The sequence below is a fragment of the Podarcis melisellensis genome (assembly GCF_964234715.1).
Source record: "Podarcis melisellensis genome assembly, chromosome: 10".
Classification (NCBI taxonomy): domain Eukaryota; kingdom Metazoa; phylum Chordata; class Lepidosauria; order Squamata; family Lacertidae; genus Podarcis; species Podarcis melisellensis.
The window spans coordinates 39,436,780-39,453,069 of record NC_138542.1 but is presented as its reverse complement, the minus strand read 5'-3'; the positions used below and the strand labels follow the sequence as shown (position 1 = coordinate 39,453,069).

At 45.9% G+C, this 16,290-nt stretch overlaps 1 protein-coding gene across 1 annotated transcript in view; it reads left to right on the top strand.

Annotated features, from left to right (window-relative positions):
* The first annotated feature begins 10,299 nt into the window (after positions 1-10,299).
* ATP2B1 (ATPase plasma membrane Ca2+ transporting 1) overlaps positions 10,300-16,290 on the top strand; it is a 72,167-nt gene continuing 66,176 nt past the window's right edge. Inside the window, exon 1 of the mRNA XM_081926618.1 lies at positions 10,300-10,493. The gene's annotated coding sequence lies outside the window, so the exon portion shown is untranslated. The remainder of the gene's footprint in view (positions 10,494-16,290) is intronic.

Genomic DNA, 16,290 nt, shown 5'->3' with positions numbered 1-16,290 from the left:
ACTAAATACTTCACAGTAGTACTAATAGCAGCAGTAATAGATCTACCACTAATGAATACTGTCATACTTTTTCAAGAGAAAAAAATGGACATTGTCCCTTCCTGTCCACTACTGATCCCATGGAGGAAGCAGCATGGAAGGTTGGTTGGTTACAGGACCAAGGAGAGCTCCTAATTAACAATTTGTTTCTGAGAGGTTCAGAAATGAAGGCTACCAGTCTACCTCTGACCTCTTTTGGAGAACTGCCTGAAAGGGGCAGCTTATCCCACATTCCATGGTCATGACCTGCTCCTTGTGCTGTTGAACTACAAGTTAGTATGAGAGGCACATTGTTCCTTGAGCCCAGGCAAAGGTGGTTGTGAAAGTCTTCAGCTCCAAGGGCCACAGCGCTGTGACATCACTGCTTCCCAATGTTGGGATCACCAGCATCGGAATCAAAGCTAGGAGTAGGCATCTGAAAGTAGGATATTGAGCCATGGAGATGCCAGCACTGGAACAAACAAAGCTTACAGGTTCAGCCCACTCACAGAAGTGCCTGTTTGCTTGCCCAGAGCACAGACACCTGTTGTTTGCCATGCTAAGGCTTGTGCCCACTCCACTGTAGAATAGCAAGAGACAGGGTGTGTGTAGCTTGTTGGGTCAATGTTTCAGCTCACACTTAACTATGTCATTCACAAGCTGTGCCTTGCCTATGCATCAGTCAGATCTGTGCATTAAAGAATTCGGTAGAAACAGAAATTCAGCAGTGAGGGTCAGGTTAGGCAACAACATTGGCCTAGTTTTTAACTATTATTATGATTATCATGATTATTCCTCCCTGTCACCCCTGCTTTGTGTAACATCCTGCCTGACGAAGCATTCTGGAAACTCCAAATAAAGGTTTTGCCCAACTGTGGATTTTGGAGGTTCCCTCCCCTTGTGGACCAATACACTAGTTTTGGTTTTTTTAATGTTCCTGGTGGATTGTGCATCATACATCCCCAGGAGCTACTGCAAGAGGCATTTTGACTTCAAGGTACCCATTTAGCTCAGAAAAGGAATAAATTACTTCATGTAGCAATTAATTATGGCAAGCTATTCTTGCTGACAACAAGCTAGTGTGAAGACAGTAATCTCTACTCCCACTTACTCAAGAGGAAAGCATTATGTGATAAACCCTCTTTTCTGCCCACCATCATGTAGAGTAATAAAGGAGTAATAAAAGAAGGCTGGGGCAACCTTGTCAAATTAATCTTATAAAATTCATTTCTAGATTTTGTAATATGATTACAAGATCCACATTAAAAATATTGGAGTAGTGTTTAAAAAGTAGAGATGTGCCAGCATAGTTGCCGTACTATTATTTGCTGTACTAATATGTAGTATTTTCTTTGACTTTTGCAAATCTGCAAGACATAACCGGTGCTGGATTGCCTATTAGATAGAGAATGCTGGAGTGAGGCTTTACCAATATCAGCTACTGCAAGTTTATTATTTGTTTGTTTGTTTGCTTGCTTGCTTGCTTGTTGGAATATTTATAGATGGCGTCTCAAATAAAGTATTAGGGTATTATGCAACAAAATTTAAAGTACATAAGGCATAAAACACCATACAAACAATACAAAATGATAATAAGAATGGCTGGCTCACTTTTTAAGCAACTGAATAAGCCTTTCAACATAAAAATATCTTCAAGATATGTCTGAAGGTTGGCCGCAATGATGGCTGCTAAATCTCTGCTGGAAGAGTATTCCCATAGCATGGGACCATCAACTCTAAATGCCCAACTTTTGAATGAAGCTTCTAGTCAGCCTTCTGAAACACAGAAGGCAACTAACATCAATTCCCAAGGTGGCCTTGGTGACTGAGCTTGGATGTAACGCCACAGGCAGCCGTTAGGATATTCTGGGCTCAAGTTGTCCTGGGCTTTGTATATTATCACAAGAACTTGGAACCTGGACCAGTAGCATATGGGCAGCAAGTGCAGATATTTTAGCAGAGGTGTCTCATGCTGTTGGCTGTCTGCCCATATCAGCAGTCTAACCACTGTATTCTGCACTAGTTTAAGCTTCAAGATCAGGCCCAAAGGCAGTCCCACAAAGAGTGCATTGCAGTACTCCAGTCCTAAGATCATAGATGCATGGATACAATTGGCAGGCAGTGCAGAGTTCCGAACAGGAGTGTCAGGTTGTCATTCTGTTCAGCAAGTGTGCTAACTGTAGCTTTAGGCCCAAATTCAAGGGGAGCCCCACATGGAGTGTGTTGCAGTAATTCAGTTTTGGAGTTACCAACTACCATTGTCAAGCTAAACTATTCAGGAACAGCCAAAGCTGTCAAACCAGCTGAAGCTGATAAAAAGTACTCCTAGCCACCGAGGCTAACTGAGGCTACAGTAACAAAGCTGGCTCCAGAACCACACCCAGACTGTGAATCGGATCCTTCAAAGGGAGTAATAATAATAATAATAATAAAAATAAAAAATTTTATTTATACACCGCCATCCCTGGCCAAGACCGGGTTCAGGGTGGCTAACATCAGGTATAAAAACAATTGATTAAAATGCAACTTAAAAACAGGATTAAAATACAACTTAAAATGCAGCCTCATTTCAGTGGAAGCCCAGATCAAAAACTGTTTGCGGGAAGAAAACGTCAAATCTTCACCGAGGCCAACTATCCAGACTGGTCCTACGTAGGCCAGAAAAAAGCCAGGGAAGTCCCCAAATAGGGGTTCCATCACAGAAGGAAAAGGAAAGAGGGGGATGGGATCAGGCTGATTCCAAGCCAAAGGCCAGGTGGAACTCTGTCTTACAGGCCCTGCAGAAAGAAATCAGATCCCGCAGGGCCCTGGTCTCTTGAGACAGAGCGTTCCACCAGGCCGGAGCCAGTATTGAAAAGGCCCTGGCCCTGGTTGAGGCTAATCTGACTTCCTTAGGGTCCGGGACCTCTAGAGTGTTGCTATTTATGGACCTTAAGGTCCTCCGCGGGGCATACCAGGAGATGTGGTCCCATAGGTACGAGGGTCCTAGGCCGCAAAGGGCTATAAAGGTCAAAACCAGCACCTTAAACCTGACCCTGTACTCCACCGGGAGCCAGTGCAGCTGGAAAAGCACTGGGTGAATGTGGTCCCGTGGAGAGGACCCCGTAAGGAGCCTCACTGCGGCATTCTGTACCCGCTGGAGTTTCTGGGACAACTTCAAGGGCAGCCCCGCATAGAGCGAGTTACAGTAGTCAAGACTGGAAGTGACCATCACATGGATCACTGTGGGCAGATCAGGGCGGGAAAGGTAAGGGACCAAAGGTAAGAGTACAACCCCATCCAAAGCAGGCAACCGACCACTTTGTCAGACACAGGACCTACTCACTCACAGTGACCCCCATCTTGCCAGGATTCAAGTTCAGTTTATTTTCCCTCATTCAGCCCACCATTGCACCCAGGTACCAGTCCAAGGCGTGCACAGCTTCTGCTGTTCCAGATGTCAGTGAAAAATAGAACAAAGTGTGATCAACATACTGGTGGCACCTTGCCCCAAAGTTCCTAATGACTGCTGCCAGTTGCTTCATGTAGATGTTAAAAGGCATAGGGGACAAGATAATGCCTTGCGGCACCCTGTAGTGTAATTGCCTGGGACATTAGAAACACTCTCTCAACAGGGGTGAACCTTGGTAATGTGCAACCCTTGTTTCACTCTCAGACAAGGTCACCCACCAGGGTGACCAAAGCCAGACCCAGTCCCATCAGCTCTCAGCAACTTCTGGGCCACCCAAAAGAGCTCTGCCTGCTGGCTGCTGGAGGATACAAGAGACTGTGAAATGAGCCTTCTTCACTACTTGCACTGACACATTATGTGCACTGACCTCCTCTCGATTGACTTCACTTGCGTCAGTTGTACTCTAGTCATTCATCTGGCTTGCTACATATCCTGCAGCTGCCCAGAGTAGCAAGGAGCCATTGGAGATAGCGCTCAAGTGTCAACCATCCATCTCATCTCACCATTCCATTGTGAGACTAGAGCTTAGACAAAATCATCACCTTTCCCCTCTGAAAAGAACCCTAGAGCATTCAGGAATGTGTCATGTTGTATCAGTCTCTGGGGGCAGGCTATCCAAACACCACCCAAAGGCCTCCGATCTTGCAGGAGTGGGAGGGAAATTGTCACCACCAATCCAAAGGTCACCAGATAATGGTGGGGCTGTGGCAAGGGAGTTCATTGCTTCATCCCTCAAATCACTTGGAGAAGACTGCATCAAGGGTATACCCTGCTTGATGTGTTGGACCAATGACCCTTTGAGGAAACCCCCCAGTTTTCATGGGGGCATGAAGTCCCAAACCAGCCCAACAGCAGCATCCATATGGATTCTGGGGTCACCTAAAATTATCATCCTGTGGTGTTCCAATACCATGCCAGATACCATCTTGGCTAACTTGGTCAGGAAGGGCACTGGGCAGCAATGTGGTTGATATCCCCAATCTGTGTCTCTGGCTCAACACCAGGTGCAAACTCTTTAAGCCTGTTCCAGGATCAATAGGTTTTCTGGTCAGGGAGATGGTACTTCTATAAAAAATGGCCAGATGGGTACTAAACCTTGGTGGACAGTGCCGAATTAGGTGAACTTTTTCATCCACAATTAAATAAAATTGTGGATAAGAATATTGTTCTAGACTACTGATCTAGAATTAAGAAACCACACCACCAGACCACAGGGTTTGCCAGCTTTGTATTTAAGGCCTCCTGGTAGATGAGAGGAAAAGTGTATCTGAATTTGCTACCTTCTTCTCTTGTTTATGGGAACAAAAGGATATAATTATTTCCAGGGAAGAAGCAAAACTGTAGCATTAAAAATGGTATTTCAAAGAGAGCGAGATCACCAGGTTCAGTGTCTGAACCTTAAGAACTAATCTCATTAGTTTTTTATAGTTACCATTTCCACTTAGGAGCTAGAAAATGAAGAACTGAGTGGAACACATCTGCTAGTCCCAAAAAGCTGTATTCCCAAATGCAATTTTTAAAATGTCTGGGAAAGTCTTGCTGAGCCACAGTGATCAGTACAGATGAGGACACTGATCTGCAGAGAGAAAGAGAATTTTGTATATGTGATGTATTTTTATTCTCTCCTACTGGGAAGACATGCAAGAGAATCACATAAATTAGTCTGCAGGATGCGTCTGTTCATTGTTTTGATTTTTCAATTGACCTAAATATATCTGGCATAAGGTAATACTCAGCTGCATTCAGAAAGGAAATAAATATTGCAGTGACTCTTATTTGATTGCATTCTTTAAAGAACAACTTTGCAGGGAGGGAGGCAAACTGAGGCTAAATAAGAAACAGCATAAAGTAGTTTATAGCCATTTCAACAGATCTGATAGGATTCTTTTGACTGACTCTTGGGCCCTGTTCTATAGTAGGCAGTGTGCCCTGCATTGCCTCTTCTCACCCTACCCACTGCCAGGCCCCAACCTATCACCATAACTTCAAACACCCCAGGCGTGTTTCTTTAAAATCATTTTTATGTGTGCATAAGGCACAGAGTTAAAAAGAAACATTACAGTCTGGGGCCCATCATGTCCTCACTACCCAAGTATTTGGGTAGCTTACCAGAGGAAATCTGATAAGGTAGAAAAAGGTACCTACAGTATTTTTATATCACTTGTTCTATTGAATTATATATGCTCAAATTCACCAAGAATCTCAAACATAAATTTAGAATATTACTACTTTAAGTATTGATGGGGACCCCCATTAAGTCCTGGGATTCTTTATGAGAGTGCCCAACTCATAATGCAGGTAGAAAACATTTAGTTAAATTGGTTTTGTTTCCTTTTTTGTTTTCTTTCCATTCCACTGTTGTCCTCCATATTTCTTTCTTCTTGTGCTAGTCATGGGAATAAAGAGAATAAATGATTCTATGATTTTTTTATGATTAGGAAAAACTTTTATCATGTCCTTTTTTGTCTTTCATTGTATAAGACATAACAAGGAACTTAGCCTTTCTCCACAATCCTTTCACCACATCTCTTTGGTCAGAAGCTTTCTTTGATCCAAAAGAGTATTGTGAGAAATCAAGCAAGTCTCCTCTGTGTTGTTGATTTTGGAGTAAATATTGTGCTTTTGAAATTGCATCTTTTGCTCCATCCATGGACAGTGACAGTGAAGATTAGCCAGCTCTACCTCACCCAGGAAGCTTTGCCAGTGATATGAGAAGACACAAGAGAAGAAAAATGTTATAAGGCTAGGACTTACTGAAGAACATGAAAGATCACTCAGATGTGCCAAGCACAAGTTTCAACAGTCAGACTCCAGAGGCAGATTTAGGATGAGCTGGGGGCAATGAAGCAGGATGCCTAATATTTTAAAGTGTTCCCACCCCGGTAACATTTACATTTTTTTGTCACATATTATGACACATTTTTGTATGTGAACATTTATTGCAATTGTATGTGAAGAGCATTGTGTTAAGATTGAGCAAGAGGTAGCACTACTTCAGAATGCACTCCATTCATATGGCTTCTAAGTTTAGTACAAGTGTCTTGGAAGACAATGGGTGTGGACCAGTCTAAGGATAAGCATTATAGTATTTGCACTTGGCAAAATGAGAGGATGTGGAATAGGGAAACCCTGTGAAAGCCAGTGTGTGAGAACTGAACATGTTGAAGGCAGTATCTGCCCCTCTTCAGGAATACAGTGCCAGTGAGCAGAAGGTGGAAATAACAGCTTGTGTACCTTAAATCAGGAGCTCTGATTTAGGCTGAAGCTGTGTTCAGTAAGGCGCCAATACAGTGGTACCTCGGGTTAAGTACTTAATTCATTCCGGAGGTCTGTTCTTAACCAGAAACTGTTCTTAACCTGAAGCACCACTTTAGCTAATGGGGCCTCCAGCTGCCACCATGCCGCCGGAGCACGATTTCTGTTCTCATCCTGAAGCAAAGTTCTTAACTATTTCTGGGTTAGTGGAGTCTGTAACCTGAAGCATCTGTAACCCGAGGTACCACTTATGAAGAATAGAATTAGGAAGCCTTGTGGTTCCATAATACTGTCATCATTGATGCTCTGTCTGTACCAGGATGTGTGTTTCCTGTAATTATTGACATCTGTATCACATTGGAACCATACAGTGGATCACTGTTCCTCCTACTTCCAGACACAGATCCAGAAAGTCCTGGTGCAGCTCTATAGATAACACAAGCATGGACCTTCAAACAAACTGGGCAGTGTTTTTGTATGATGTCTGGCGAAAGACAGGCAGGATTCTCCTCCAGACGTGAACATCATTTCCCTGTTACCTCAACTTTCATTTGAACTCCGTGTGTGCAGCTGACCCACAGAGAACATGGAAGCCACCCAGCTGTAATGCATCCCCAGGACCAAACAGTTTAGGACTGGGCTAGTGATGTCGGTGGAGAATAAAACGGATTTAAAGGCTGAGCACCACCACGCTTTTATACATATGATCTCTAATATAAACGGCAGCTCTTCACTTTGTCCCTCACCCCCTTCCTCTCACGCACACGCTGCCGCGAGGCTCCTCAAAAGCAACTGCTCTGGCAAGGCGAGGAAGTGACTAAACACGAAGCAGCAGCACGCGTCGTCATCTTTGTTCTGACAGGGAGGACATGACAGGCGGCAGAGCGAGAGATCCGGTCTCTCCCAGCGCCCCCTCCCCCAATCCTCCTCCTCATCAAGTGTCAGTGACGGAAATCGGTCGCCTCTCCCTCCTCCGTGGTCTCTGTCTGTAAATGCCGGCCCTCTGAGGGAACGTCGTGTGCATTGGCTTGTGTGCACTGCCTTCTAACCCCTTCAGGCCCACCTCCCGCTCCTCCCTAAGACGGCCCATCGCTCAGGCACGTCGAAGTCCCGTCTCTCGTGCTGTCATTTCAATCGCAGGCGCCGCTCGGAAGGGCGAACGGCCGCCGCTCGGGGTTTTCTCTACGGTCTCCTCGAGGGCGCATGTTTCGCGCTCGCGAGCTGACAAACGGTGACCTCCGCCTCCTTTGGCAGTTGGGTCTTCTAACCGCCCCCTCCCCCCCAAAATCCTCCTCCACACGCCCCTCGCCTTTCCCAGCCTGAAGTGAGTCAACGGCCAGAGCGACCCGCGCGGGCGCCAGACGACCCCCTGCCCGCAGTTTGTGGGGTGGGGGTGGCCCAATGGAGCGGGGGGGAGGCGGGGACGTGCAAGTGAGGTGGAAGAGGAGGGGCAAAAGCGCCTTAGCCTCCCCCCCCCACCCCTCCCCAGGGAGACGCTCGTGGCAAAGTCAACGACCCGGAGCCCGCCGGGCCTCATCAAACGCCTCAGCCCGACCCACATACGTCATGGAAACAAGCACGTCAGGCAACTCCGACCAATAGCGGGAGGTCGGGGAGGCGGAGAAAGCGGCACGCACCGCCCCTTCAGGCGCCAGTGCCAATCGGAGGCTCCGCCCTTTCTCTCCCCCGCCTGCCCCCCCTCACCCGTGAAGGCGCCGCGCCTTCAGACCCCCGCCTCTTCCTCCAACCCAAGCGAGACCCTGTCACGTGACGGGGACCGGGGAGAGAGTGTGAGTGAGTGTGTGAGGGGGGGTCGGGCCGGTTCGGAACCTGGTGGCCACCGTCGCTTTGGGGAGGAGGGCTCGCCTGAGGAGAAGCGGGCGAAGGGACTAGTAAGTGGCCGACCCTCGCGGTGGAGAGCGAGCGAGCGTGCGGGCAGCGGAGAGGGAGAGCGAGCCGGGCCGCCTGTGGCTGGGAGGCATCGAAGGCAGCGGCTCCCTCCCGCGCGGCATATGGCTCGGCGAAGGGAGCCGAGCGCTGCCCGCACGCCTGCCTGCCGCTGACTAGCGAGGGCGAGGCGCTGCTGCTGGGGAGCTACCGCGGAGGGCGGGGCAGGGCGCCCGGCTCCCTCCTCCTCCCCCTCCCGCCTTCCTTCCCTCCCTCGCTCCGGCTGCTGCTGCTGCTGCTGCCGCCACCTCCTCTCTCCCTCCCTCCCTCCGTCCCCTCCCGGTCTCAGGCGGGCTTGGCTGGGGCTCGCGCGCTCTGGGGCGGGGTGGGGGGACCCTGTGCAGCAGGCAGGCACTGGAGGTGGAGGCGGCGGCGGCGGCGGCGGCGCTGGCCGCGTGTGGGGCTTGGCGGCGGCGGACCCTGAGGTAAGAGGCGGAAGGGTGGGCAGCGTGCGGCCGGGCAGCCCGAAGAGAGGACGCGGCGAGGGCGTCGGACGGGGCACCTCCGGAGGCGCAGGTGGCGAGGCGCCGCGGAGCAGCGCAGGCCAGGCGGGCTGGGGGATTAGCCTGCCGGAAGGAGGCGGCCGCGGGGTGGGGGTGAGGGGCAGGAGACCTGGGCCCTGCCCGCGCCCCTGCTTCCCACGGGGAGCCCACGCCGGCCGCCTCGAAGCCAGGCGCGGCGTGACCTTGAGGGCAGCCCGGGAGCAGCGCCTCCGGCCGCCCGCCCGCCACCTTCTCGCCGGGCCGGCAGCTGGGCGAGGGAAGGGGAGAGAGCTCTCCCCTCATGCCCCTCCGGTTGCTCAGCGTTCATCTCCCCGTCCGCCGACGCGCGGCGACGGCGGCGGCTGCTGCTCTTTAGAATGGGCCGCCGGGCGCCCGTTAGGTGAAGGTGCTTCTTGGTCTCCGGTTTGCTCTGCCGGGCTAAGTAGCCGGGATTACGCCGCCGCCAATGCACGGCATTATCATCCTCGGCAGCCTTGAGCTTCTATTTACCCGCCCTGCGGGGCGCCCAGCCGCCCAGCCAGCCTCTCTCCTCTTGGGGAAGGGAGTCGGGAGCCGGAGGCTCCTACCTGCTAAGCCTGACTTCTTCCTTTCAAGTCGGGGGTTGTGGTTGGGAATAGAGCAGAATGTCAGGTCTCTCTCTCTCTCTCTCTCTCTCTCTCTCTCTCTCTCTCTCTCTCTCTCTCTCTCTCTCCCTGCACGAGCCCCTCTGTGTGGTTTATCACGACGTTAAAGTGATTTACTAATGGCTTAGTTGCATGTGTCGCTTATGAACATTTTGGAAGCGCCCTCGAATGCCGCGTGGGCCGGCGAGGCTGACCAAAGCAGCCTCCCCGGGGCAAGCGTCTGTATGTGAGGAAGGTGGCGTTAGGATTTATCCCATTTCATCGAAAGTTTTCATGACCCTGTCTTCTCCGCCAAGTGGTATTCCTAAGCTTTGGATGTGACCACCACGTGAGTTCATGAAGATGCCTTCACGGTGCCAGTAGTGGGATGAGGTGTGGGATTGAGGGGGAAGAATGCTGCATGTACTTCATAGGAAGAAAGCGCTGCCTGTTTGCCACTCTACTACCTGCCCAAAGGGAACTTAGATGGGTGACCAGGAATATCTTCACATTCATCTTCCAGACAGCTGGCACGTATACTTCCTGGATGTAAAAAGTTGGATATAGTTGGAGGAAAAACTTTTGTGAGCAACTTACCTGGAAACTAACTGATAAACGTTTGGAGTATCTGACCTTGTTGTTGCCAATTTGTACCTACTGTAACCTCTCCTAATGTAGAAGACTATGCTGGCAAAGATCCAGTTTCATTAAAACAAGGTAGGAGGTTCCTGGTTGAAGTACCTATCTCTTCTTGGTCTGCGGATTTGATTAAATTCTGTTGTAAGAGTCTTGAATAATGCCATTTTTCCTTGTGCTATACTTATCCCCCCCACCCCCACCCCTTTGAGATCTTTAAGATAACTGAACTGCTTTGCTCGCATTCTACAAATGCAAGTATAGGAACTCAAGGTATTTGCTGATTCACAGAGTAGTATGCCTTGCCTTTTATCATTGTAAATCAAGCTTAGGTTGCTCATCCATTTAAGAGTTGGTGGCTGAGACTGGGAGCCTGCAAGTCCCTGGTTGAAAATTTATCTCTGCCATTACTGTAATTCACTTGTTGCCCTTAAAACATGCCTCTATTATTGTAGTCTCAGCCTACCCCCTGCCAAAGATATATGAAGTATGTGAGGTTAATAATTCTTTAGCAATTTCCAAAAGAAACAGAAATGTAAAATATTACTATGCCATAAAGTAATCTTCCTCAGTGTGGTTCCCTACAGATACTGCTGGACTACAATCCCCATCATCTCTGACCATTGGCTATGCAGACTGAGGCTGATGGGAGTTAATGTTGGATGAAATTCATAGGGCAACACATTGCGGAAGGCAGCCATAGAAACTGGGGATAGATATGACGCTCACATAGTATATGTATACAACCAAATGCAGATCCTGTGGCAATGAGAACAAAGCCACGGGTGTCAAAAGGCACAGTGTAAGGGTTTAGCATCACTATGTAGAATTTATATTCATACAAGAGATACCATAGGAATACTAGAAATACACACTACATCCATACCCTATGTAGTCTCTTGGTCTTGGTCAAAACACCCACCCACCCATTCGCAATTGATCTTAAATACTAATATTTAGTATTTTTCTTATAGTAATGCAGGCTAAGTATGAAGAAATAATCACACATGAAATAAGTACCTTTCAGTACCTTATGGTCCTTAACATTTTAGAACTTCCAATTGTAGAAGTCTACATGATCATCAGATCAGAATTGACAGTACTGTATTTATGGCGTAGTGGATGCAAATAGAAAAATGTGTTGAAATAAAAGATGGATCAAACTGCTTCTGAATTAGGTGCTGATCTATTTGTAAAACAGTTTCGTGTGTGGATTGATGCAGTGGTAGCAAATCTATCACCTAGATGGCTGTCTTTATGGAGAAAGAGGAGCATAGCTATGTGTGTTGATGCTCTGATTATGACAAGGGGAGCATTTCATATTATTGATTAGCAGTGCCCCTTCTAATATTATAGTACTACTTTTTCTTAATAAGCTTATTGAGTTTATAACATTGAGTATTGGGGTCCCTCAGTTGTCTAAAGGAGACTGGGCTTGATGAACCAGTAATCTAACTTGGCATAATGCAGCTTCCTAAGTTTCTACAACATATTTCCAATATGAAACCCCATGACTGTTTCTGGTTAGCATGAACTCACCATCTTTCATCTGTCAAAGTTTAAAACTCAGAATTAGCAAGGTGCATGGTGTGTTTCAAAAATGACACATAAGCTACATGAGATCTATACTTATCATCTCTATAGTTATTTCTGGGCAGTACCACTGGTGTTGCAAATACTTTGTACTAAAATGTATGTTACTTTGCAAGTTGTATTTCTATTAAAATCAAGCCAGAGGGAAGCAGATGTCTTTGCATTTTGCTTCTATTTAATGGCTGTGTTCCACAGACTATAACTGCAACTGAATACGCTGAAATCCCATCCTTGTGTATTGCAAAATTAAGTAATAGCAAGCAGTCATTGGTTGTTGGGTTTGTAAATATAGATTATTTTAGGTGATCTGTTGTGAAATGGTTGTAGCAACCTCATTTATAAATGTTTCACAGGTGACAACTTGAGTACTGTGGCTCATTCCGAATGGTTTTTGACATGAGATTAAAAACAGATCTGTTCACAATGAATTGAAATTCTGTTTTTTGAAGGAAAAAACTTCTAGATTTATCTGTTGTGTTCAGCAATATTTCTTTTGAAATACTTTACTCATGCTACAGTTAGTCTTGGCGTGAAGATAGCAGGTGGTAAATCTTGTAAGATTCTAAAAACCAGCAAAAGTGACTCTCATGAAGATTTAAAGACTTTATTATTGGGCACACATGTTGGTAGGTTATTGTCCAACTGCCTCAGGATCCAGTGTCTAATAAAGGCAAGAGACAGTGTTTCTTCTTGGATAGTTGGTAGTGATTGGACTATATATTTTAGGTGTGTGGTGCAAAAGATTAACCCTGTACATGTGAAAATACTTGTTTAATGGTTTAGTTTGCTTGTTGATAAGGCATGCTGTCCCTTATCCTTTGCATAATAAACCTATATATATAAACACACACACATATGTGTGTGTGTGTTGCAGGTTGTAATGGAGACTTTTCGTTAAAATATAAATATTTTGATGCTAAAAATGGTTTCATTTTACCTTGAACACTGGAGTTTTTGGGCATACACACCTTATACAACTGGTGATAGTAGTAGAAAGTACTTGCTATCCATGTATGTTTGGATCTTGCAAATTGTGTCATAATTCTATGTATGGTTACCTTGCAGTAAGTGCCATTGAATTACATTAGGAATTACGGTACTTCTGAGTGAACATACATAGGGTTGCACTGTTGTGTAGTTTCTATCTAGGGAGGAGGCAGCTTATCTAGCACCAAAGACCACCATAATGCTACATATTATAAGTATAAAAGCTGTAGCTCTTATATTTCATGTAACTTCCATTTATCAGAGCTAATGAAAACCTTATATCTAATCTGAACTTCATATTAAAATGGTGTGTGTGTATCTGTCTGTCTGTCTCAGTCAGCCATTTTGGATGCTGGCAAGGTACTGGATGCTGGATCATGGTAATAATAGTTGGCAGATCTTGTAGTCCAGAAGAATGGATCCAATGTTTAATCAAGTAGGAGCATAGTTTTGGGGTACTTTTAGAGTATAAGACAACTTAAGGTACCGGTCATGGACCTATAACGCTTTAAACATGGTTGGGACCTAGATAGTTTCCCTCCCATGTACATAATAACCTCTCATGTTATGTGCTCTGCACTCTTATGGAAGCCTTTCTGAACTAAATTTAAATGGGTATACAGATACACATTTGTGGATCTCATTCATTTGGTACCTAGTTATGCTAACGTCTTGCCTGTTCGTTCCTGATGTTGTAAAATATAATCTCAGATATACTATAAAATTGAAAAGCAGAAGTTGACAGGCCTTGCAATAGAAATGCAAATACCTTCGGAGTTCCTAACTCTGCCTTTTAAGTTTTGAAGCAACACTTACCAACTCCCTCCTTCACTTGACAGGATTCTTTCTCTTTCTCCCAGCTGCCTTTCTCTTTTCTTTTTACTTGTACCTCATGTTGCCCCACTTCTTCTGTAGAGCTGCTGCCCATACCTTTGCTTCATTTCTAAGTATAGAAAACATATTCTGTTGCTGGCTGCACATATACTCTCTTGTACTCCAGGATTTAAAGTGCCAGGAGTAGTTCTTCACAGTGATGGAGCAGTGTGCAGTTTTCAGCAAGCAGGTGAGTGGGAAATTGCATGGCTGCGCTAGGTGCTTTCATCCTAGACATAAATTCCTGTCTCCAAACATGTGGTCAAGATGTTCAAGCAAGTAGATGTTCATATACGTTACCATGTCCATGTGGCATAATATATCAACTGTCCAGGAAAACTCACGTCATACATCTGTCTCCAGGAAACCTTTTGAGTCATAGATCAGACCCCCATCTCCAGTTGTGACGCACCTGAGGCTTTGGAATAGGAAGAGACAACCCAGAGCACTGAGGGCTATTTTCATTTTTGTTAAAAGAGGGCTGCACAGCTATTTTAATTTCAGAACAGTCTGTCTGAATACAATTCAGTCTGCCAATCTTTTGCACATAACAGATTCTATCTGTACTCTTACCTATTAAAACATTCTCTCCCTATATTTCTCTCTCCACACATTGGAGCATGCACACTTTTCTCAACAGTCTGTTGCCATCTCCTTTCCACCTGGGGTCTCTGTGCCTCTACCTCTAATCCTTCTTTTTTCTTTGCACTCTCTGGCACTCTCATGTTTCCATACCAGCAGGTTTTTCTGCACACCCTTTCTGTTTTCCTTTTTTTCTACCGCAAAGTCTATCTGCACCTGCATCTTTTAACATTTACTCTTTTTTTGTTCACTCCTTAATGTGCTACTCTGAGAGCTTGCTACCCATTTTTCTTTCTTGTACATCTACATCGTTGTTTATATCTCTGTACTTCCATTGGTTTCTTCAGTCACATATTTAAATCTATCTTTTCTAGGGTTGCCAACTGACCAGACAACCTATGCTGGCCTGTTTTTCAGCCTTGAACAGCAGCTTCTGCAGAATCTAGTGAACTAGGCTGAATATCTTTACAGCATGCAAATAAACAATGCCACCTAATAATATCTGCCTTTAAAGGCACAGCTACCCTGAGCTAGAAACCCTACTTTCCCATAATGGCAGATTAGACTTCCAGCAGTTCACATGGTGAGATCTTCATATAACAGGTAGAGCACATAGTTAAATTGATTGGTTGAAACACAGTGGAAAAACTGATGCCAACTCTACTGAAAACTCTGAGCTTGGAGAAACACAAAACATAACTGAAGTGTGTTGATATGACACTGAAGCCTGGCTCACAAATAAGACTGCAAACAATGAGTTTTAGAATCTCCCTGGCAGTCCGGGGCTGTACATATCCAAGGAGTGGGATGTAGTTGGTTTGCATGATGTAAGTTAGGCAGGTTTTGCCACTGAAACGTGTCCCCACATCCTTCCTGAGAAAGAGGAAAGGCTTGGAGAGTAGATCTTGCTTGGGGCCTGTGGGTCTTAATTAATGTATCAGATAAGAATATTAAAACCTTTTTTCTCAGATCTGACAATCTTGATGTGTAGTTGTTTTGAGACATCACAAAAATGTTATACATAAAGTCTTCTCTGATAACCCAACTATCCATTTGTGTCCAGTTAATAACTATTGTACCTGCCCCTTTTCATTTTCTCTAGTCTTTGAGGCCCTCCTAAGTCATACTGAGTTATTTCCTGCTTCAGTATGTCAACTTGACTGCTCAACCATGATTTCCAGGTAGCCTTTGGCGAGTTGCTGTCTAATGCTCTTTTTCTACTGGAAGGCATCATGGAACAAAGCATATTTTGTCAGTATGTTGCATTTTCCTTTCAAAAGATTCCAAAGATCCAGAGACTGATGACAGATCCCTTCAATCTGAAGAAAGTACAGTAGTACCTCATTTTGCGACCGGGATCCGTTCTGGAGCCCCGGTTGCTGGCTGAAAAGGACGCGGGACAAAGCGCACATACGCGGAGTGAATTGCGCTTCTGCCATGCGTGAAGCGCGATTTAGCACTTCTGCACATGTGCAAGTGGTGAACCCGGAAGTAACCCGTTCCAGTACTTCTGGGTATGCCACGGACGTTCAACGGAACAGGTGCTCGACGAGGCAGACGCTAGACGAGGTACCGCTGTATCTTTCTCCAGACATCCACAGAACTTTTATTTTGCATGATAGCCAGCCACTATATGTGGTTGTCCTGGTGCCTGTCAAACATCAGCAGAGGCTTGTGGAAAGGGAGAGACATTTTATGTGGCCATCATGCTAAACTCCTACAGAAGGCATATGCAGCTTTTTACTGCTTTTTGCAAAGGTCACCACAAACACTCCTGCTTTCCACTATGTTTCTGCAGTTCATGGGTGGTGAAGGCAGAGGTGATCTTTGTTAAAGGAGTGAG